The sequence below is a fragment of the Pelodiscus sinensis genome, chromosome 7 (genome assembly GCF_049634645.1).
Source record: "Pelodiscus sinensis isolate JC-2024 chromosome 7, ASM4963464v1, whole genome shotgun sequence".
Lineage (NCBI taxonomy): Eukaryota > Metazoa > Chordata > Testudines > Trionychidae > Pelodiscus > Pelodiscus sinensis.
Window position 1 is genome coordinate 5,731,623 of NC_134717.1, and position 24,547 is coordinate 5,756,169.

The 24,547-nt window shown below is 44.0% G+C and overlaps 1 long non-coding RNA gene across 1 annotated transcript; it reads right to left on the bottom strand.

Moving 5' to 3' along the window:
* Nucleotides 1-6,498: 6,498 nt before the first annotated feature.
* On the bottom strand, nt 6,499-19,097 carry LOC142830277 (uncharacterized). The gene is made up of 3 exons (XR_012905426.1): nt 18,989-19,097; nt 9,992-10,065; nt 6,499-7,996 (listed from the first exon to the last, which is right to left on the bottom strand). It is a non-coding gene; the product is annotated as an uncharacterized LOC142830277 (long non-coding RNA).
* Between the last annotated feature and the right edge of the window lie 5,450 nt (nt 19,098-24,547).

Sequence of the window (24,547 nt, forward strand, 5' to 3'; positions counted from 1 at the left end):
ATTTCACCAGCTCTGACTCCAGCTGGCTTTTGTATTTTCTGCAAATTACAGACAATATACTTGTTTTAATATTACTTTATCCTCACACTTTTGACCCTTGCTTCCCACCCATCTTTCCACCTTTTTCCTGTTGTCGTGATCCTAGGGGCAATAATGAGCTTATTCTTACTGTATTTGCACAGCACCTAGCACAATAGAATACTAACCTTTGGTTGGGACTTCAAGGTAATACAGATATTAAAATAATAATATTAAGTTCCACTAGGGTGCACTGAATGATAGGGTGGTATTTATTCATGATACACATATGGCCATCATCTCCACAGTATTTACATACCTCACAATCTTTTATATTTTTCAGAAATGGCCTGTTTTAGCAAAAACAGTAAGGAGTCTGGTGGCACTTTTAGGCTATGGTATGGCAGTTAGTATGCAAATGAAGTGATGATTATCATTTTGACAGGAGAGGGATAAGGATATTGTGCAAAAAAGGGTTTTTTTGCTCAAAAAAGCAACGTCCATACTGCTTGTTTTTGAGCAAAAACCCCTTGTGCAAAAATGGCTCCAATAGATTATGCAAATGAAGCACAACAAAATGCTAATCAGTGCTTCATTTCTAGACAAAGCCTTTAAGAGTAACAATTTTATGAGGACATCAGCTTTCATGAGCTGCAACTCACTTAATCAGTAGTGAAGTGTGCCCACGAAAGCTCATGATACCATCTACATATTTTGTTAGTCTTTAAGGTGCTACTAGACTATTTGTTGTTTAAGTTTTTCTAGTTACAGACTAACTCGGTCAGCCCTCTGAAGCTTTTGAAAACAAAAAGAAAGAGCAGGGATACAGAGATGGGAGTGGTACTTCAGAGCTAATTCAATTGGGGTGGATGTGGATAAAAGGGTAAGAATAACTATAGCGGTAAATTACTTATTGTAATGAGTGAGCCATTCCCAGTCCCTATTAAGACCCATTCTGATATTTTAAAATTTGCATATGTTTTCCAGCTCATTCACTTTCATAGAATCATGGGGTTGGACGAGGCGTCAGGAGTCATCGAGTCCAACCCCCTGCCCAAAGCAGGACCAACCCCAACTAAACCATCCCAGCCGGGGCTTTGTCAAGCTGGGACTTCAAAACAACTAGAGATGGAGATTCCACCCCCTCCATAGGGAACCCATTCCAGTGCTTCCCCACCCTCTTAAGGAAATAGTTTTTCTAAATATCCAATCTAGACCCGCCTCACTTCAACTTAAGACCCTTGCTCCTTGTTCTTCCATCTGTTACCACTGAGAACAACTTCTCTCCATCCTCTATGGAACTCTTCTTCAGGTCGTTGAAGGCTGCTATCAAATCCCCCCTCACTCTTCTCTTCTGTAGACGAAATAAGTGCAAATCCCTCCCCTTCTCCTCATAAGTCATGTGATGCAGCCCCCCCCAGTAATTTTTGTTGCCCTACTCTGGACTTTTTCCTATGTGTCCACATCCTTTCTGTAATAAAAGGGCCCCAGAATTGGATACAATACTTCAGATGTGGCCTGACCAGAGAAAATAAAGGAGAAAGATAACTTCCCTAGATCCGCTGGAAATGCTCCTCCTAATGCACCCCAATATGCCATTCACCTTCTTGGCTACAAGGGTGCACTTTTGACTCTCATAACAGCTTCTCATCTACTATAATCCCCAGGACCTTTTCTGCTAAACTCTTGCTTAGTTAGTCGGCTCCCAATTGCAGCCTATGTTCCTCCGATATGGATATAACCATCTCCTCTGCTAACTGAACAGAGGTTGGAGGTCTGCTGAAATAGTTTTGTTCCGTTTCTTCTATGTATAAAAAAGCAGCATTACTTGGAGTTTGAAAAGCTGCATATGTCTGAATAAGGGATCACCATATGAAAAAAGGACCATTGACAGTGATAAAAGCCTGCCCGGCTACGATCACCAGCTGCTGCCTGAGATTAAAAATAATTAAACTAAAGACACATTGAAAGACTCAGAGCTGGCAAGAGCAAATGACTGTGCCTCTGGCATGGGCCTCCATAGCCACGTTCCTATGACGTGCAAACATCTATTAACTCATGTTATAGATTCCCATGCCTTTGCACAGAGAATGAGCAAACAGAATCCCACTGCCAATTCATTACTAGGAGTAAGGGCTTCCTTCCCGTCACTTTTTTGATCCAGTGTCAGTGCCAAAGTATTAATGTGCACAAGGGGAAGTGTACATTTTATAGGCAGGTCACAGAAATGGAGGCCAGGAGCTCGTAAGTGCTACCTATTGCTGCTTGGAATGTTTTTAGCAACATGTATTCTCCTCCGAATAATCTGTGGAAGGTTTCTGAGGTCCACGGTGGAATCTCTGGTCTCCTCTGACCAGAGGAGAGACTCAAAATGGAAACATGATGACCTGAAGATGGATGTTTTGACACAGTTCTCCTTCAGAAATATAGCGGAAATATTGTATTTACATTCCACATGGGAACAAAAATACATTTCAGAACCTTGGAATCTGCCCCAAAACGGAGTTGTCGTCCTTCAGCTCATTCCATTTCTAACACAGGCTCTGACATTGGCTCGCTCTCTTCCATCTTGAATGCCCGCCCATCTATAAAATGGAGTTGATAATACTTCCCTGCCTCACGTTATTAATAATTAGTATGGCTGAGGAAATCCGGAAGGGACTGACCCACCAGTGCTGACTAGTTTTCAAGTTCCACCTTTTCTCTAAGCTATCTTGTGACTGCACCCAACTTCTTAGGTCTTGAAAGATCAATTTCAAACAAAAGAACTAACAACAAGCTGGTGGGCCACTTTGAAACCATGCTCTGAAAAGATTCCTCCTACAAATACACATTTTCAATCAATTCCTCAACAGAAATATGAGCCTATTTGGAACCCTGCTCATGGATTCAGGCCACATTTAACCCAAGTGAATCCACTCATTCCTGGCCATAGACCTGATCAGCAAAGGAAGGATCTGACTAGATAAAGATACAATGGAACTGTCGGCCTCTCTCTTTCACATGAAGGAACCTTCCTGTTGTATCCAATATTCTTCTTCTTCCTATTAAAGTTTTCAGTCAAGTTGACATCAAATCAAGCACTCCTACTCTCAGAGCTTTTCTAGCTTAGATTATGTTGTCCTGCGACAAATCAGTTTTGCAGCCTCCAGTTCATAAGATCTTAGACCCATCGGTAATGTTTTCACTTCTCATTTTGAGGGAAAGCAGCGGAAAACTCCATAGCTTGACATGGATAATATGTTTGTCTGTCAACACACTGTCAATCAAATCCTGGTTTCATTACTCCAGATTTGTCCTTTCCGCAGATGGTCTTCCCTCTTACAATCACAATTTGCAATTTCAAAGCTAACACTTCAGCCTTCACCCTAAGCCTAGAAAGCCCATTCTGATGCAATGGAGGTACAATTTTCAAGTTGAAAAAAATCTAGTTCTTTGAATATTTTCACCTGGTTTCACCTGCTGATGCTGAAAACAGAAAAAACAACAACCCAACATTCTTTTTTATATCTGGTGGGCACTTACACAAATTGGTCTTTAAAATTTTCTATGTACCATATTTTACACGAGCAACCCTCTCCAGAGCTGTGTCCTCTTCTTCAATAGTAGAGAATAACCACCCATTTCTCTAACTTTAAGAAACACTTACTTCAGCGTTCGAGTGGAACAACGTGCAGAGAAAAGGATAAATCCTTTGGATTTCAAAGGTATTACTTCCTGGGGAATTGTTTTGGAAGTGAATGCTGTTGGGTAAAATTGCTCCCCTAAGATACTAAGAAGAATGCTCTTCATTTCTACCATGGGCGGATTAGTAATATCCATAAAAGGGGTGAGTTCCAGTGGAATCTGAGAAATCATTTCTCACCTTCTTTGACTAGCAGAGCTTTTCCTTTTCTTTCCCCCATCTGAATTGTATTTACTTATTCCTCTTATCGTGTACAGAGAAGCAGACGTATTCTCTGAAGTAGAAAGAAGCCCCATTTTGTGTGACTGGACTGTTATCCCTCCCTGAGGTGGCTTTGGACACGTTTTGTAACCTCAGCTGCAGGGTGAGGGCAGATAGCTCAGAACTAAGCCCAGTGATAACTGAGAACTCCCTAACTCTGGAGGTGAGCATCATTCTCTTTGGCATCCACGGCTGCTGAATTCAATCTCTGCCTCAGGGTATTCTGTGCTCCTCAGAGCTATTGGATGCTCAAAGAGCCTGTTTTTGGGTTGGAGAGTTCCCCTCCACCATTTTCATTGGATTCTTAGCTCTCTGATGACACTGCCAACAGTGGGGGAAACTTGTTCATGTGAGAGTCAGCCGAGCAAATACACTAATTTCATATGTTTATCATGGCAGCGGTTTCTGGTCAGGAACAACTTGGACTGGAACCGGTAACCCAAAAAAGTAAAAAAAAAAAAAAAACCAAAAAAAACCCCAAAACCTCAAGTGCCTATTACCAACCTCCGGAGCCATCCAAGTCAGAGTGAAAAAGGAAAGTCTGAGAGGGCACATCATAGCACTTTTCAAATAGTTACAAGGAAGAGGGAGACAAATTATTCTCCCTATCGTCTGAAGATAAGACAAGAAGCAAAGGGCTTCAATTGCAATTTGAGATGTGTAGCTTGGAGATTAGAAAAAACTTACTAACTGTCAGGGCGGTTAAACACTAGAATAAATTGCTTAGGAAGGGAGTAGAATGTCCATTACTGGAGATATTTAAGGACAGGTTAGATAGACATCTGTCAGGAATGATCTAGATCCAAGATGGGCAAAAGGGACTCAGAGAGCCAGATCTGGCCTACCAAGCACGTTGATCTGCCCTGCAGAGGCCCTGCCACTCCCCCGTCCCCAGGACAATTAGGGCCGAGGGACCAGGGCATGTGCGGGGCTTAGAGTCAACCCTGGCGATTGACTCTAAGTACCACGTGCCTGGTGGTAGGGGGCAAGAGACTTTGTGTACTGTCCTCTCCCCCAGGACAATCAGGGCTTGGGGGTGGGGAGAGCTCATGAAGTCTTCCCCACCCTGCTCCCATCTTGCAGGGAGTGTGTGGTGCTTAGAAGTGTTGCACATGTCCCCCGCCCCCACACTCTGTTTGGCCTGACGGTGGGGGGAGTGGGAGAAGTCTCCTCCCACTGCCAGGGGCACGGGCACCTAGAGGGAACCACCAGCTGTTTATAAGAGCTGGTGGTTCTCTATGGGGAGAGGCGGGGGCAAAGACTTCACACTCTCCCCCACCCCCAGACCAATCAGGGTCTGTGGGCAAGGAAGCATGGAAGTGTCTTGACCCCACCCCTTCCGGGGTGACCTGGGGCCACTTCAAAAATTTCTGAAGTGGCCCCTCGTCAAAAATTATTGCTCACCCCTGATCTAGATGGTACTTGTTCCAGCCGTAAGTGCTGGTCACTGAACTTGATGACCTCTCGAGGTCCCTTCCAGTTCTAGTATTCTATGATTCCGAGTAATGATCATGGTCTGATTTATAAGACTCATAATCTCTAGCTAGATTTGTTATAAAGTATGGTCTTTATATGCCGTCGTGAAAACTTTCCTAATATATGTAAGTGGAGACATTTTGACAGGGGAGAGATACATCATAATCAAAGCGGTCATGGCTGGAGAGATATCAAAATCATATAAGTAAGGCACATTTTTACCATCTACTTCTACAGCCAGGATAACAGGAATAGGGACATTAGAAAAAACGGTTCCACTCATGTAGTCCTTCCTAGGGGAAGATTGAATCCACATAGTGTTTTATTCAGTGCTTTCTTAGATCTAGTTTTAGTTGCTTTGAGTCTTCGGTGGACACTATTAGAACATGTTCTTGCCTAAATGCCTCTATTCTTGTAGTGAATAAGGTCCTGGACTGGAATGAAAGAGGTTTAGGGTTTATTCCCACTCTGCAACTGACCTGATCTGTGCCCTTGAGCATGTCTCTTTATTTCTCTTTGCCTGAGTCTCCCCATCTGTAAAATGAGATTAATGAGTCTTACACTCTTGAGGTCCATAGATGACTGTACAGAATCACTGTTAATTTCATCCTCCTACTCCAAGACCATCCTAAGTAATTCCTTTCCCTCTAAAGGGGAAAATAAAAGCAACCACTAAAAAATCTGATCATCATGCCAGGGAGCAAAACACAGCACGAGGTGGGATGTTAGATTTTCAAAATGGCCAACCCAATTTAAATGGATTTATGCATTACAGGAACAATTTACATCTGATCCTGTCTAATGAAAGAAATTGGCCTTGACTCTAGTTCTGCCTTCTTCTTTTTTCTCATTAACTTAATCCCAAATATGTTGCTATAGAATTTCTCAGCCAGGTGTGATTGAGTGTTTTACATTACAGCTTCCATTGATTATGGCAAAACATGTAAGACTGGAAATTGAGGGGTTACTTCAGGTTGGCAGTCTGTGAAAAGCTCAGCAAGAGAAGTAATGAAGCATTTGATCACCTCCTTGTCTTTATTTTCTGGGTGAAAATTTTAATCCCTTTACACAACTTGATTTCTTAATCTGAACTATGCAGTGTTTGGACACAACATAGGCCATAATGGGGCAGAAGACACTATCCAGACTCTGTTCATCAGCAACACGTAGCCAAAAGTGTTAGAAATGCAAATTTTCTTCTGTGGCTTTGCCAGTGTTTTTGTTTTTTACTCCTGTGCACAGCATGGTAGCATGAAAAAATACTGAAAAGAAAATGAACCTGGTTTTTGAAAAGGTTCCATTTGAAATGGACAAGAAGGTTTGGCATGCATGTGCTCCTTGTTTTATCCAAATAAGCTTATACATCCCTACTTATTGAGACGTCTAAATCCACTGATTCAGTCTCAGCATTTTTTCTTATCTTTCTCATTTTTGCTACACAGATCCTCCTGTAAGAAATCAATATTTTTTTTTTGTTCTGTGCCCAAACAGTTCTCCTTCTAATCCACACTCTGAATGGAGCTGCTTGGGAAAAAAAATTATTATTATTTACAAAAAAGGGGGAGGGTTTATTAAAATGCTGGATTGAAATTAGAATTTTTCAAAACACTTTGGCCATCTCTAAATTCTGATTACAGATGACCAAATGAAAACCCATGACAAAAAACAAGGCTATAAAAACTAGAGATGTGCCTAAATTACAGAGCTCTAACCCAGATCTGAACATCTTCATACGATAAGGATCGATGTTGTTATCCAATCCGTCTCTCTCTCTGTCTCTCTCTGCCTTTGCTGTTAACATGTCACTGTACAAAATATTTTTGTTTCTTACAGACCACGTCTAAACGAATCATTGATGTCCTATCATTCTGTCAGATTCCTTTTGTTTATGGAGCATCTAAGAATATACGAAAGCCTTCAAAGTTCTCATGTATCTAACAGAAGAATTAATTCTCGTCAGTTGTTATGTCCCAGGGAGAGGCAATGGGGACATTTTAACAAAGCCCCCTATCATGACAGCAGAGGACATGGAGCAGTCTTACACCTTAAACTTCAGAGGAGTTTTGGGAGCAGATCAGCTCAGGATACACGTATGTAACTCCAGCCCCACGCATCTGGGCAGTGACTTTTCCTGTCTCCTCATCACTGATATTATTATCATATCCTCCACATTTTATTCCAGCCTGACAACTCACACACAGTGCTTCATGTTCTGAGAGTCTCCTGCTTGACCTTTTGGCACGTGTGCTTTTGCATTTCATCTCCAGGTTTCAGTCACATTTGCCTGCTGCATTCCAGGTGTCAATGTGGATAAAAATCTATTTCTTGCAACATGTGGATTTTAACTGGCAGGGAGAAATCAGATCTTATTCTGTTAAGGCCTTGACAGATCACTCCTAATCAAACCAATTCTGCTGCCGGAAGCTGTCCATACTTAATAGATGTGCTGGGGGAAAAGACAAAATGAGAGTTCTTTGCAAAAACTGCGTCTGGGGGTGTCTTACACCTTTTCCCACGCTTCCCAGGCAAGATAAGCAGCACTATTCCAGACACTGCCTGTAATGAAATGCAGAAAGTTGTTAGTCAGGACTATAAAATAATTATAAAATATAACAGTCATAAGTTATGCGTTCTAAATCATGAGAATGTGTTTCTCAGCTACTCAGTAAAATTGTATTTTCCATGCCACTGGCATAAATGTTTACCATCAAACACTCCCAAATGACTACTTCAGTGAAGTGAAAAGAATTATCTGCAATGAGCAATTATGTAAGTGTTAAGCTCCATCAGTGACAGTTGAGTCTGGTATAGCAAGTCACAGATTTGAGGCCCAGATGATACCACTGTGATTATCTAGACCAGGGTGAGTAATAAAACGGTGGTGGTTCGCCACTCTATTTACTTGCATCTCCATAGGTACAGGCGATTGCTGCTCCCGTTGGTTGCAGATTGCTGGTTCTGGCCAATAGGAACCACAGGAAGTGGTGTTGACTGGGACACCACGCTGCTTCCCTTCACTTGGAACAGCAATCTGTGGCCAACAGGAGCTGCAATCGCCCATACGTGTGGAGGAGCAGGTAAATATAGCAGCAGCAGGCTGCCAGAGGTAACCCTGGGGAACCAGATCTAGTCGTAGGCCAGTATTTGCCCACCCCGATCTGACTGACTTTCTGAATAACACAGGTCATAGAACTTCTCCAAAATAATTACTAGAGCATTCCTTGTAGAAAAAAAATCTAATGTTGATTTTAAAATGGCAAATGAGAGAGAATCCACCACAAGTATTAGTAAGGGCACATCTTCAATCACCAAACCAGAAATCACTCTTCTGGCATTCAATTTAGCGGGCCTAGTTAAGACCCATAAATTGAATGCTGAGAACGCTAAGACCCATACATTGAACGCAGCTCCAGCCAGCACCTGTAATCCTTGCCATTGTGAGGAGTAAGGGGAGCCAATGGGAGCATTTGCTCCTGTAGGACACCCTCTGCGAATCATAGAATCATAGAGCTGGAGGAGACCTCAGGAGGTCAAGTCCAGCCCCCTGCTCAAAGCAGGATCAACCCCAACTCAATCAACCCAGCCAGGGCTTTGTCAAGCCGAGACTTAAACACCTCTAGGGATGGAGATTCCACCCCCTCCCTAGGGAACCCATTCCAGTGCTTCACCACCCTCCTAGTGAAATAGTTTTTCCTAATATCCAACCTAGGCCTCCCCCTCTGTAACTTGAGCCCATTGCTCCTTGTTCTGCCATCTGTCACCACTGAGAACAGCCTCTCTCCATCCTCTTTGGAACCTCCCTTCATGTAGTTGAAGGCTGCTCTCAAATCCCCCCTCACTCTTCTCCTCTTCAGACTTAACAAACCCAAATCCTTCATCCTCTCCTCATAGGTCATGTGCTCCAGCCTCCTAATCATTTTGCTCACCTTCCACTGGACCCTTTCCACTTGGTGAAGATGACACCAAGCTTGGCTTAAGGTCAGCCAACTCCAGATACAAATTTTGCATGACTGGAGTTGTGTACCTTAAACTGAACTTCCAGATCTAGTGTAGACCTGGCCTAATTTATGGTTAATTACTTCACCATTAAAAACATATGCCTGATTTTTCTAGTCAGAATTTGTCCAGCTTCAACTTCCAGACATTGGATCTTGTTATATCTTTGTCTTCAAAGGTGGAGGTCCCATTATCAAATATTTGTTCCCCACACAGGTACTTATACATTGTGATCAAGTTACCTCTTAAGTTTCTTTTTGTTACACATCATGGGTACCATAAACACATGCACAAGTTTTCCTCTGAATAGCTTGTAGTCTAAACAAAAGAGGCACGTCAGACGTGTGACTCTACTCACTTAAGGCCTCATCTAATTCCCAGTGAATTCAATGAGAGTCTTTGTCTTCTATGGGAGTATGATGGTACCCTTACACCGGTTTTATATACTGATAAGTGCAATGCAGTTATTCCGGATTTGAGCTAGTGTAAAGTGGTGGAAAATCAAGTCCATATCTGGGAAATTTTTGGTGAAATTCATCTTCAAAGAGGGCTTACCTGGAGCATAGACCTGATGCTGGTACACAGCACAAAGGGCAAGTTCACCTTCCGATGTCCAGAGGAAGGAATGACTAAGAATGTAGGTTTAAAAAAAAAAGTTTTACAATTACTATTATTTCGGATTCAATTCTGGGGCACAACTCAGAAGGAATGAGTCTCTATGAAGAGTTTGAATAAAGAGAAGGCAGCTTGAAAACACCAGGTAATCCCCATGACACACCTGCAGTCCATGGAATATAATTTGAGGGGCTTTTGTTCTTAGGTCGGCTTTCTTTTATGAATAGAATATAGTGAAGCACAACACTGTGTCAAGTACTGATTAACATCGACATGTTTCCCAGTGGCTGTGAGTATCAAAGGGACATCCAGGGGAGTATTCATGGGACTATTCCCCACCCATCCCCCTCCTTCGCAAGTATATGAAGAAGTGATGTGCTAAAGGTGGGAGGGATTTAGTGTTTATACACCATCTGTGAAGAAGATTTTAGTTTATCAGATCAGCTGCTGAGGCTCATATTTTTATAGTAAGTGATGAAGTGGAATGAGGAGTCTATTGTTTTTTAAGTATGGAAATATAAGGCTGTGTCTACACTGGCCACTTATTCCGAAAAATCAGCCGCTTTTCCGGAATAACTTGCCAGCTGTCTACACTGGCCCCTTGAATTTCCAGAAAAGCACTGACGATCTACTGTAAGAAATCAGCTGCTTTTCCGGAAAAACTATGCTGCTCCTGTTCAGGTAAAAGTCCTTTTTCCAGAAAACTGTTCCGGAAAAGGGCCAGTGTAGACAGCACAGTATTGTTTTCCGCAAAAAAGCCCCAATTGCGAAAATGACGATCGGGGCTTTTTTGTGGAAAAGCGCGTCTACATTGGCACGGACGCTTTTCCAGAAAAAGTGCTTTTCCAGAAAAGCATCCTGCCAATGTAGACACACTTTTTCAGGAAATACTTATAACGGAAAACTGTTCTGTTTTAAGCATTTCCGGAAAAGGGTGCCAGTGTAGACGTAGCCCAGGTGTATAAGGGTACTGCCAAGAGCCTCAGATGGGTACTTGCCTGAGCTTCAATAAATACATTTAAACAAATAGGCTATGTCTACACTACACTTCTTTTTCAGAAAAACATACTTTTTAAAATTCTTCTTTCAGAAGAGGCTTTTCTGAAATTTGGCCCGTCTACACTGGGCCAAATTTCAGAAAAACCTCCTCTTTTGGAAGAGCCCTTCTTCCTCATGAAATGAGGTTTACAGGACTTCCGAAAGAATGCATCTGCTCTTCTGAAAATTTTTGTGAAAGAGCAGATACGTTCCCTGGATGTGGCGGAGTTTTTCTGGGATATTCTTCTGGTATTCCAGAAAAACTCTCTAGTGTAGACATAGCCCTACATATAGGTTAGGTTTGGGGAAAACATCAAGACGTAGAAAATTGGAAGAATGGACCAGTGGCTAAGGAGTTAGTCTTGGACTTAAACCAGATCCGTGTTCATTTCCTGTAATCTGAACCAGGATTGAGGACTTCAGGAACTCAGCCAGGGGTCGTGGGTCCATTGCAGGAATGTGTGGGTAGGTTCTGAGGTCTGCAATGTGCCAGAGATCAGACTAGACAATCACAATGTTGCCTTCTGACCTTGAAGTCCCTGCTGTGTCCCAGCCTTCCCTCCACAACTCAGTGTATCCCACTTCTGTTTCACTTCGGGATCATCAGTTCTACAGGCTCCAGAAGTCCATTCCAATTGAACTCAATGGGAGTTTTGCCACTAACTTTGTCACACAATCCATATTCAGAAAGTAATCAAATAGATGCTAGTGGCACTATTTGCCTGGGTAAGGTTTTCAGGATCAGTCCCCAATACTCAAGAGATAGAGATGCCATAAGGAGATGTGGTTTTCCTATACATTTTCTTATCCTCTTTTGCTAGCAAAAAAACCTCTGATTAATTAGAATAATGATGTCAGATCAAGCTATTTTCATCAATTCCCGCCCTGTGGAAAGTTTAATAGTGAGACTGAATTTCCTTCCATTGTATTTAATTGCAAGAATTTATATTAAATAGCTGAGCATTAAGCCTCAAGCCCATAGTTCACACATATATGCTGAGCTATACAGACTGGGATAATGACTTTCATCTGAAAGTCACAGCCTTCCTTCCCTTACATTGATATGAACCTCTCCAGACCTATACCTTGGACATGACTGCATGCCTCATACCCGGTCTAAACTCTCCTGATTCTTACCGAAGCCCATGGGAGTTGAAAGTGGTTAATGCTATGCCCTGCATTATGACCAAAATCCAAGTGAATTAATTATTTCCATGCCTGTGGCTGATATCTAGATCTATATGAACTATATAATGTGATCTATGCCATCAAATGCCAGCAATGCCCCACTGCTATGTATATTGGACAAACTGGACAGTCCCTACGGAAAAGAATCAATGGACACAAATCAGATATCCATAAAGGGAACATACAGAAACCTGTTGGAGAACACTTCAATCTATCTAATCACTCTTTAAAAGATCTCCAGGTGGCTGTCTTGTCACAAACCAATTCTACAAGCCAAATACACAGAGAGGCATTGGAATTACATAATTGTTTCTAATATTTACTTCTGGTGCATCCTCTTCTGGGAGCGTTGGGGAAAACTTTTTCTTGGTCTGGATTTTATCATCCATTTCCTGAATGAGTTGGTCAGCTATGTTTTTTGGAAGGGGCTTACCATGCCAGTTTCCCTTATTTTCAATACCTGATATTCCTTTGCCTTTAAAAGTCTTTGTGACAATAGCAGTTGGTTGATTTTTGGTCTGGTCAAAGGCTTTGCAAAGCTCCTCTGCACTGTGGAATTACAATTCATCCATAAATTCAATTCTCACACTGATGGCCTCCTCAATCGAGATAACGGATGGCTGGGACATTATCAACCTAACATTCAATGAAGTTGCCAACAGCTCTTTGTCTAGGTATATTCTTGCGTTAGTACCCATCCTATCTAATTGCTATCCTATGCAATCCTATGCTATCCTATGCTATCCTTATCTGCTTTTTTAACTATCCAATCTTTAGGTGTTTATAGATTACCAGTTCTGCCTATTTGGTTTTCCCTTTGATATTTTCAAACCCTCTGCTCCTTGTTTCCCACCCCCTTCCATTTTTTTCCTTCGCCCCGCCCCTTCTCCCGTATTTATTTTGGGTCTGCACACCCAAAATTCAAATCTCTGGTCATCTGAAGAAGTGGGCTGTGCCCATGAAAGCTCATGATACCATCTCCATGTTTTGTTAGTCTATAAAGTGCTACCAGACAATGTGTTGTTTTTTAATTATATATAGAAATAGATAGAACTATATGAGCTATATATATATCATACCCAGTGTTATATATACGTACAAGGGAGAGAGAAGAATTCTTTCATCTGTATCTAACTACTAATGTCTTGTCTACAATAGCTCTATGGTAAAGCACACAGTGAAACTTTTTGTGCACAGTAACAGCTTACACAGAGTCAGTGTGTGGCATAGTCATCTGGTGTAGATTCACACCCTGGCTTGCTATGGATTAAATTGCCATGCCGGCAAGCCCTTAGTAACTTCTAGCCAGAAAATCAGTTCCCTGCAGCTCACACATACATATTTAACTCTTCTCTGGTTTACATTATAATTCTCTGAATAATCCAGAACACTATTTACCATGATCCTTCATTTTGATATTATGAATAGGCATCTCCTGGCATCCTAAAGAATTTCATCAACATATCACCAATGAGCTTAAGTGCTCAGCAGTGCATGATTTGTAATTAAAGAGGTTGCAGGACTCAAGCAATTAGGTGCCATGGCCCAAAACATTTTTTACTTCTGTAACTAATGTAGCAAGCCCAGATGTGATGGAGCTTTGGACTGCCAACTCTTAGTTCAGCCCTGACAAGGACTGGCACAAATTAAGCATTGGCACACCATCCAGCCTGGTGTGAAGCAAGTGGTTTCTGAGCAAGTGTAACGCTGAGGGGCAGAACCGAACTCGGGATCACTGGAGCTAGTGCTTGAGCTTCTACCACTTGAGCTAAAAGCCAGTGGCCTCTGAGTGAAGGCTATAGAACAAACTCACTCTTTCTCTCTGTGAGTGGTCGCAGTACTACTACATGGGACAGTGAGACACGGGGGTTGTGTCTACACTGACATCCCTTCCAGAAAAGGGATGCTAATGTAGCACTTTGGAATAGGCAAATCCACGGGGGATTTAACTATCCCCCGCGGGATTTGCATTAACATGGCTGCCGCTTTTTTCCAGCTTGGAGATAAGCCAGAGAAAAGCGCCAGTCTAGACGTGATTCTCCAGAAAATAAGCCCTTTTCTGGAGGATCTCTTATTCCTACTTTCAATAAAAAGGCTTTATGTTCCAGAGAATCACGTCTAGACTGGCGCTTTTCTCCGGATTATCTCCAAGCCGGAACAAAGCGGCAGCCATGTTAATGCAAATCCCGCGGGGGATATTTAAATCCCCTGCGGATTTGCCTATTCCAAAGTGCTACATTAGCATCCCTTTTCCGGAAGGGATGCCAGTGTAGACAAAGCCACCCAGTAGGTATGTAGATTAGACAAGCAAAGCACATCAGCATGTGCTTACCTTTAACCACACGTGCAGTCCCATTGACCCAAAGCCACAAGTTTATAATTACACAAGGACTTTGCTGGGTCAATGCCAGAGGACTCAGACTCTTGCAAGGCTGTGCCTTACGGGCAAGGTTTTCATAAGAGCTCAACTCCCATTTCGGCTCCTATATAAGTGGCCAGTGGTAAAATCTTGGGCCTATTTAGTCAATTGAGAATTTGGCACTGACTTCAATGACAGCAAGATTTCACTCTAAGCTTTCCAAACCCGTTTTTGCTTGCTGGATGCTGAGCTCTTTTCCAAAATCCAACCCTAACTGACCCAGTGGGAGTTGGTGTTAGGGCGTCTCGGAAAGTGTCACTCAAATTATGGGTGCAGAGCACTTGAAAATGTTTCCTGTCATTTTTGGAAGATCTAATCCCATATTCTTATTAATCCACTCTAGTGGTCAAGAAGATACTTGACTCATGTATTTGGCAGCTTCCACAAGTGTATGACTAAGGGTATGTCTGCACTGCAATGAAATGATACCGGAGTATCCTGAAATAGCTATCCCGCGTCGTCACAGCAAGACCGTTATTTCAGGCTCACTGTTTCGACGGCCCCGTAATCCTCATTCCACGAAGAGTAAGGGATGTTTTGGAATAGCACTTTATTTTGAAATTTGGCATTGTATAGACAGCGCCAAATGATGAAACAAGCTATTTCGAAAGAGCATCGAAATAAGATACGCAATTTGCGTAGCTCAAATTGCGCATTTTATTTCAAATTACAGTGAAGTGTAAACTCACCCTAATACACACATACACATCACTATTCCCTTTTCTACATGTTCCCTCTCTTCATATATTTTTTTCCAGGACTGAGCATTAAAGAAAACAACAACCTTGTGTTGGCTTTGATGCAACTTATTACATATTTAGCCCATAAATCATGCAAAAATCTCCAGTGGATGATTGCTACATTTGTGCCACTCTTACATTTCCATGGATACAATATCCTAAAATGTGTAATTATGGCAAGCTGATCCTTATTTGTGACTGGTAGCTTAACCTTTGTTTCCAGGCAACAAACTGGGATGAGGTGGAAAGGCACTAATTAATAGAATTATAAAAATAATGGAGTTTATTAACGAACCATCTTCCCCTTAAGTTCGGCTGTAGAAAAAAATAATGAATAGTGTTATTCTTGCAACCATATTATAAACATCAGTGAGCTTGTACCAAGCTTTCATTGGCAAGGGACTGGTTCATTAACCACAAAAAACACTTCACATTAGGGATTTAGTTTATCTGGGCAATTTAGATGCTGTTTAACTAATTTTTAATTGAAACAGGGATTCAACATCTTGGACAGTGTTGCAGTTCTGTGGAATTATAAACCCAATTATTGCAATCAAGTTGTTGGTAAATGTTTTTGTTCCAGATAAAGCTTGGATAGCAGTCAAGCTGTTGAGCTGCAAATCTAGCCTACAGCACAGTTTTATTCATGCTTATTGGAAAGCAAAAAATAAAGATAATGTCTTTCTGTGGAAGGAGAAGTTGACAATCTGTCAATAGATTTATCAAGCAAGTTTGCTAGAAAGACATGTATAGACTAGGAAAGAAAGGAAAGAAAGATTTTGATAGTAACCTTAATAGCAACGACTAAATTTCTCTGACCTAGCTAACTATATGTCCCGTTATTTGATATAGTTAATTTCCTTGTAGTGATAAAACTGAAATTGGGAACATAAAGAAGTCTGACTTATCTAGATCACAGTATTTCTTCCTATTGTAGAGAATTCTCAGGTTTGATTTAAAAATGCCTTACAGTGGCCCTAGACAGAACAAGACCAAAGCAAAGAACGTGCCAATGGGAAGGTTTAATATGGATTATGGGCCCAACCCTCAGTTGATGTAAAAACAATGTAACTCCTTAATTGATGGACTTCAATGGATATATGTCAAATGACACCAGCTCAAGATCTGGCCCTGTATAACTAAAGTACAGGTGGATGGGATACTTTGTTGAACTTCAGACAAGATGGAGATGACGCATGATGGCAGGTGCATTTCACATTGGACATAAAGTAAACCCAACAGAAAAAGCAAACTGAAGTAGCTGTAGGAAAGAATCAGCAATATGAGCCTGATCCAAACATTGGTGAAATCAATGGGATTTTCTCCAAAAACTTTCATAGCCCTTTTGGGACTCCCAGCAAGTTCAGAGGCAGGGATTAGATACTCCTCCCCAACCTCTCTACCTCAGACACTAATACCAGGGCACCAGCTGTGGCAATATGTTTTCTCTTCCTTGTTTTGTGGCAATTGGGTGTGTGACACAAAATGAAATCCGGGGCTGACGGTTAAAGTCACAGGGCAATGAAATGGGCAACATGGAAGAAAGACTTAGGACTCAGAATCCCTAGAGCTGGGGGTTGCTTTGCACACCTGGAGGAATCTAGCCCTGAAACCAGCATGTCTTGTTTCACCCGACTGTAAGAGGAACCCACAGTCAAAGTGGGCGTCATTACTACTATGTGACCCCGTTCGCTGAGGCCAACATAGAGTGTGTGGCCAAGCCAACGAGAGTGGGCATCATCAGGAGGCGCCCTAGGGCCTTCTGGCTCAAGATAAAGGGAACACAACACTCACCCCCCCCCCTTTTCTACCGTTCTTGAGCTGCGCTCTCATTGCAGAGGATCTCAGGACTTTGAAGGGAGAAGGGGAGAGACTTGGAAGAAACAGAAGCCCCAGTCTTGCCATGTGCAGAGAATTACTAAATTCCACAGAAACCAGGACTAGATCAGCACCTCCCAGTTCCCTAGTGGTCTCTTAGAACAGTGGTCCCCAACTTTTTGGGGCTGCCGGGCGCCTGGGGGCGGGGCCACTCATGTGCTGGGCACCCGGGGGCGGGACAGTGCACACGCTCGGGGCGGGGCCACCCATACGCCGTGTGCCCAGTGCCGGTGCCACCCATGCACTGCACTCCTGGGGCTGGTGCCATTCCTGTGCCGCACGCCCAGGGATGGGGCTGCCCATACGTCATACGCCCGGGGCTGGAACAGCCCATGCGCTGCATGCCCTGGGCCGGCACTGCTCCTGGGCCAGCACCACTCTCGTGCCACACGCCCGGGGGCAGGGCTAGCCCCCGGTCACTCAGCGGGCGCACAGAAATGGCCCAGCGGGCGCCATGGCACCCACGGGCACCACGTTGGGGACCACTGTCTTAGAAGATCCATCTACCCAAAGCAAGAGAAGGCAGGGCTAGAAAAGGAAAGTAAAAGAGGAGATAAGAAAAGAAAGGACAAAGGGGCCTTACAGGGGCTTATTTCTCTCCCACTCCCTCCTGGTACAGGCAACATTTCATTTATTTTATTACATAAGCTACCTTTACCTGCCTTTATTTAATGCTGCGCAGGGAAGAGGCTGTAGATGTGGGTGAGGGTTGTGAGTCATGCTTTGATCCAGGGTGAACCTGCAGAGCTGTTGATTAGGCTCAAACAATAACACATGCATGAGACAGCCGCTTGCTCACACCTTTTTTGACACCTGACAGAGACTCGGAATCACAACCCTCTCTGTTAATATTTGTCCCTAGCAGCTAATTACTAGTGCCAGAGGTGGTGGGGCTGTGCCAACGTAAGTATTACATTTCTCACTGCAGCAGAGGAGATGACATTCCTTCTCTTATCCCCTGTTGCTTTATTCTCCGACCCCCTGCTGTGATCATTCTTTACTCCTTCTTACGCTTTGATTTTTTTTCCCCGTGGCGCTACATGCAGTCTGTGGCCTAAGACTTTTACATAACTGACAACAATGGGCATTTCACGCTTCCCAACGTTTTTGCCTGATATTAATTTTAAACTGACAATGTACTTAGTTTCCTGATTCATTATAATCACAAGGCCATTATTTTCCCTTTGCAGAGTTACACCCAGATTGAATCTGGTCCTTAGGTTTCAAAACATTAGATACTCCTCCCCAACCTTACTTGCAAATATAATTCTCCAAATTAGCATACAGTGTGTTCCCTAAGAATAAGTGGCAGTAAGGTAGGTATTTCCCAGTCTTCCAACTCTATATTTCCCTCTGCTGTGCTAAACATTCATTTTCAAGCAAAGGTACCAGTCACAAGACTTTCCGTTATCTTGTAAATTAATCAATGAACGTTAAGGAACTTGTAAATTCTGAGAAAGGAAACTGGTTTTTCTTAGCAATGAAGTGAGACTAACTTTGACCTCACTCATTTAAATGTTTTGGTTTAATATAATAAAAAGATTCAGGCTGGGGAAATTAAAAAAAAAGTAGCCACTGGACACAATTAAAATTGATCTGGTGCAAAGAGTGGTTTATCTCCTCAATCCAAAAGTTAAAACACTGGGTTATGCATTTATAACAGAATTTACTAACCTTTTTACAGGTTAGTTACAGCTTTTAATCACAGTGGATTAATTAGGGCTGGTAGACGATTCTAAGTTTGTTCCCACTGCTTTGCTGAAAGAGCACAAATGGTCTCCAGATAAAGAGATCTGCAAAATGACAGAAGGGAAAATTATTTGCTTTCCAACTGTGCTTGCATTGCAACCTTAGAAATATCCTTCTTGCTTGGAGACATTTAAAACACATGTCAGCGGGAATAGCAGAGCGCCAAGTGAATGTGTTTGAGCAACCACTTTGCTGCCGCTCGATAAATCAGAAAAAAAAGCAGTGGTCCCATATGTACCAAGCTCCCTTGCCGTTTAAGGACTGGAGTCCTGGAGCCATCCAACAAACACACCTGAATAGGGACTACCTGCTTCCTCTACCAATGCCCCCTCCCCCCAAAAAAAACAACAACACAGAAGCTGAGAATGGGTGGGAAGAAGCAACACAAGACAAGAATGATGGGAGAGGCTGGTAGAAGGGAGCAGGATCTACCTGAGTCCTGGGACTTGGGACTGAGATGACAGGCAGGAAAGACCCAGGAGAAGCCCTAATAAGAGGCTACATGAATAGACTTAGGCTATGTCCACACTGGGAAGTTTTGGCACCAAAAGTGCTGTCGACATGCAAAGGTCACCAAAAGTGAAAACCGGTCAGACTGGTTTTTCTGCCTCCCATTGTTGACATTTTATGGCCACGTTGCTAGCACCCTATGGACAGGTAGCACACAGCAATGTGGGTGGGCATCCTGCAGGGCAGTGTTGTGGGAAGGCAGAGCTAATCCTACCCTTTTGGGGGTTCCCTCCTAGCTCTGGGCGCTTTCCATGCTGAGGAATGTCAAAGTGACACAGCAGTCTCTCCAGCTCTCCCCCTGCAGCAGCAGTCTGCCTTCCTCTGTGTTCCTAGTGCAGAGCAGAACAAGAACAGTTCAATGATTTGTTGCTTGTTTGTTCCCCAAAGGAGCAGCTCACTCAGCTGTCAGCTACTTCCAGGAGCTTTGAAAGGGGAGGAGGCAGAGGCCTGCAGGGCAGCAGAGATCACAAAACACTGAGCACAGCCATCAGGGCAGGCATTGTGGGATACCGGCAGAAGCCAATTCTCTGGACAAAACAAATAGCAGAGTCCACATTAGTTTTTTGCAGCCCGATCTCCAAAAGCCCAAGTGAACAGACCGGGTGTTTAATTGCTGAGTAGATGTACTGTAGGGCTACAGCTACACTATGAGTGTTTTTGGCAGAAAATATGCTAATGAGCAGGGCTTGCCACGATTCAGCGAGCCCCACTCGTCAGCCGCACTGTCCAGCGATCTTCACATGCGCAGATCTTTCTGCGCATGAGCAAACCACCCTAACCCGGCTCTTCTGGGTTGCAATCTACTCGCCACGAGAGAGTAGATTGCATTATTTGTCGAGCACTGCTAATGAGGGATGCATTAGCATGAGTAGCGACATCATTAGCATATTTTCTGCCGTTTCTTTTTGTGCAATAGGGTTTTTGCGCACAAAGAAGCAGTGTAGCCACTTTCATTTTGTGCAAAAAAAACAGTTTTGCACAAGATCCTTATGACTCTCCGGGACAGGCATAAAGATCTTGCGCAAAATGGGGGTTTTGAGCAAAAAGGAAATGTTCACACTGCTTCTTCTTGCACAAAAAACCCTTGCGCAAAAAGAAACGGCAGAAAATATACTAAAGATGTTGTGACTCATGCTAATGAGTCCCTCACTGGCATATTTTCTGCCGAAAAAACTCATCGTGTAGAAGTAGCCTAGAAGTCTGCCTTCTCCTCTCTCCCTTTGAAGATAGAAGGGAAAAACTCGTCCCTTTTGCTCTTTCCCAGCAATCTCAACCCCCATTCCCTTCTTTCCACACTGTCCTTGAGCAACTATTTGCCAGGCTGCTGCTAAGAAAACTCCCTAAGGACATCCCCCATCTCCTCTTTTGCCTGAGTTGCAGGCTTTTGTCACAACTGTTGCTAGTTGGCTACCACTGGGGCAGTAACTCTTCTGTTCATTCACTGTGTTACGGCTGCTACCATGCAGGGTTTATATACTCCATTACCGTGCCATAAAAGGTACCTATGGTAGACAGCTTTGGAGGCTTGGAAGAATTAGATTTGTATTGGTAAATGTTGATTTCACAGCACACACCCAAACCAACAAAACCTACTCCCGTCAAGAACAACAGAAATGTACATCTAGGCAAAACGATAAGCTCTCAAGCAGCAGTTTTCTAAGCAGTGGGTGTCGGGTTACAGTGTTGACATAGCATTAAAAACAGCTGTGTAGATACTACATCCCCAGTCTACACGGCTAGCCTCTAAGACTCGTGACCAATAGCTTCCAAATGCAGTGTAGAAGAACTCTGAGGGTACGTCTAGACTACAGGCTTCTGTCGACATGGTAGTGTAGCAAGCTGCTTTGTCGACATGGTAGTGTAGACGCAAAGGACAGTTTACATGCAATAACACCTTCTGTCGACAGAAACTCTGTCGACAGAAGGCGTTATGCCTCGTAAAATGAGGTTTACCAGCGTCGACAAAACTGCTGAGTTCTGTCGACGTTATGTCGACAAAACTCAGCGGTAGTGTGGACGCAGGTATAGTTTTGTTGACAAAAGTCCACTTTTGTCGACAAAACCCTGTAGTCTAGACACACCCTGAGACAAATCAGCGTTTTCTGCTTTGCTCGCCAACTTGTGAAAGTCATCCTGAGACCATGGGGCATTTTGGTAAGCATGGAAATAAACATATATACACCACAACGTGGGATGTTTGGCCACATATCAGGGACCCCGGCTCTGCCCTCAGTTTGCCGTGCCGGGTGTGTTTGTTTATTTAATGTATGAGCCAGTTGGTGATGTGGAACCCGACAGTTAATTACAGATCACTGCTCTCTTCTGACAAACAAAGCAGGAGTGATGGCAGCAGGGATTAAACTATTTGCTTTTGGTTTACAAGGAATTAAAGAACGTGTGGAGCAAATTTGCCCATAAAGTCTTTCCTGATGCTTTTGACGTGGGCTTTTAATATTAGCAGCTAACGGCAAAGACTCAAAGCTCAATTCGGCAGATGTCTCATTAGTCTCTTTTTTTTTCTTTTGAGAATGGACAGGAAATAAAAGGGCCAGTATGTTTCCCCGCAAAGAGGGCTTCATCTAGGGAGACACAGAGCATCCCTCTGTTCTCGGTGAGGTTGTGGGGCTTCAAGGCAGGAAGTACTCGGATGCTGCAGGTTCAGCCCTTTCCTGATATAAATCTTGCCGATGAGCAATTGGGCTGAGATGTCCTTTGTCTAACCCTGCCTGGTGATGGACCACAGGACCAGTTAGATCCAGGAGTGCTGAACACATACAGTTAGTTACTCTGGATATGTAGACTTAGTAATACAACAAGCTTTTCATCGCTAACTGGTTCACATGCAGCATAGGTTGGCAATTACTGGACCACTTACACCACCATCAACTAGTCTGACCTTCTCCATGACATAAGCAGACAATAGTGGCTGTTCTTTCTTGGCTGTATAGTGGTCCATTCTATTCTCTTGTTGTGTTTGTACCATGTCATCCAAGCAAAACTGTGGTGGTATCTGAGGGCTGGATATTTACCTCTGCATAGATACCTCATTTGGGAGTAAAAAACTCCACCTTCCCCAAGAGACATAATTAAGCCAGTCTAAACCATGGTGTGGACAACACAAGATGTAGAAGCTACTCTCTCTCAGGATGGTGGATTACTGCAATAGGAGACCCCCTTTCATAAGTCTGGGTAGCATCTACACTCAAGTACTAAAACTGTGCTGCAGTCGTGTTTCAAGTGTAGACAAGCCATGTGCCATGGGTAAGTGGTGCTGGCCTCACTCCTTTTCGCAGTTTCAAGAAAGAAGACAAATACTGAACAGGCCTTGGAGACTGAATTTCCCTATAAGCAAAGCTGGTTCAAGCCCAGCAGGAAGACCAGTGCTGACATGCCCAAATGACCCTCCCTGCCTGTAACATAAGTCCAGAGGATGCATCCACACCCTACTTGGGTACCATGATCTATGATGGGGTGGAGTTAGGCTGTGGGCAAATCTGGAGTTATCAGCTATGGGCAGTAGTGAGGCTTCAACACCAGATGCCATCCACTAGGGAAGCTGTGACGAGGTGATGCAACCCCACACTAACCGGGCCCCCTCCTGGGGAGGCAAAGGGGAGCAGAACAACTTCCCGTGCCATGGGGGAAGTGGCGGCTGCAGCTGGAGTGTGCCGCTCAGCTGGCAGCTTGGCTGGCGCTCCAGCTGACATACCGGGGGAGATGCCCCTGCCCTGGGAGAGACCGCGGCAGTGGCGGACGCGTGCCGCATGGACAGCAGCAGGGCCGGCACCCCCGCTGACGCTCCAGGGAAGGCCCCGATGGACACGGGCGTTGGCGCTGGAAAAGACGCTGGGGGCAGGGGCAGCAGGAAGGGAGGTGGAGCCAACTTAGCAGACGCCGGCCCAGACATTTTAGGAGAAAGGGGCGGTGTCCTCCTCAGTATAAAGGGGGCTGGGGCAATTGTACAGAGGAGGCCAACGAAAGCAGCGGATGAAGGGGCTCAGGGCCTCAGGAAAGAGTCAATCGAAGCTCCCTGGTGAGCGGGGGTGAGGAAGCAGCCCAGGGCGGGTGCAAAGCAGAAGCTCCCAGACTGATGAGTTGTAGCACGTAGCCCCATCAGCCAGGTGAGGGGAGAGTGGATATTCTCCCCCACCTTAGGGCCCCGGGCTGGGGTCTGGAGGGAGGGAGGGTCTGGACCCCCCTCACCTCGCCGCTCGGGGCAACCAGGGAGAGGAACGATTTCACGATCTGGTGGGGCGGGCCGACCGGTCTGGAGAAAACGGAGACAGAGAAGGGGGACTGGGTGACGTAACCAGGGCTCCCCTTGACAGAAGCCTGAGAAAGAACCCTTTTGAGGCACCATCAACCATGTCCAGAAGGATACAGCATCTCCACTGTACACTTGGAAAAATCCCAGAGGAAGACCCTGCTTCATCCAAGAAGGTGCCTTGTTCTCTGGGAACACTGTCAGCTATGGGGTGGGTTAGCCAGTATGGCACTTGCTCCACTGTTACCAGCATTGTTCTCATATCCCTTTACCTCCATATCTCACATGGGGTGAGAGGGAAGTTCTAACATAACTATGTTGCAGAAGACGAATTATTGCAAACTCTTCAAGGCTCAGCAGATCTAAGTTCCTTCTAGGCCAGGTCTATAGTAGACCGGGAAGGTCAGCTTAAGGCTGTGGTTCTCAATTGGTGGTCCATGGACCACTGGTGGTCCATGGTGACTTTTTCAGTGGTCCACAGGAACATTGTTCAAAGTCACATGGCATGAGCAGGTGACGCCATTAGACTGTTTTACACCATGTTCACAAGCATGCGGCGCATCATCCATAGCGCCACCTGAGACACAACCACGTTGTGTTGCCAGTAACTTCCGTCTGAGGCTCTAAGCGTCAGTGTAGCTGCCGCCGTCATGCTGAGTGGTTGCTTTTTTATCATGTCTCAAAAAGGAAGTGATCCACGAAAAATTTTT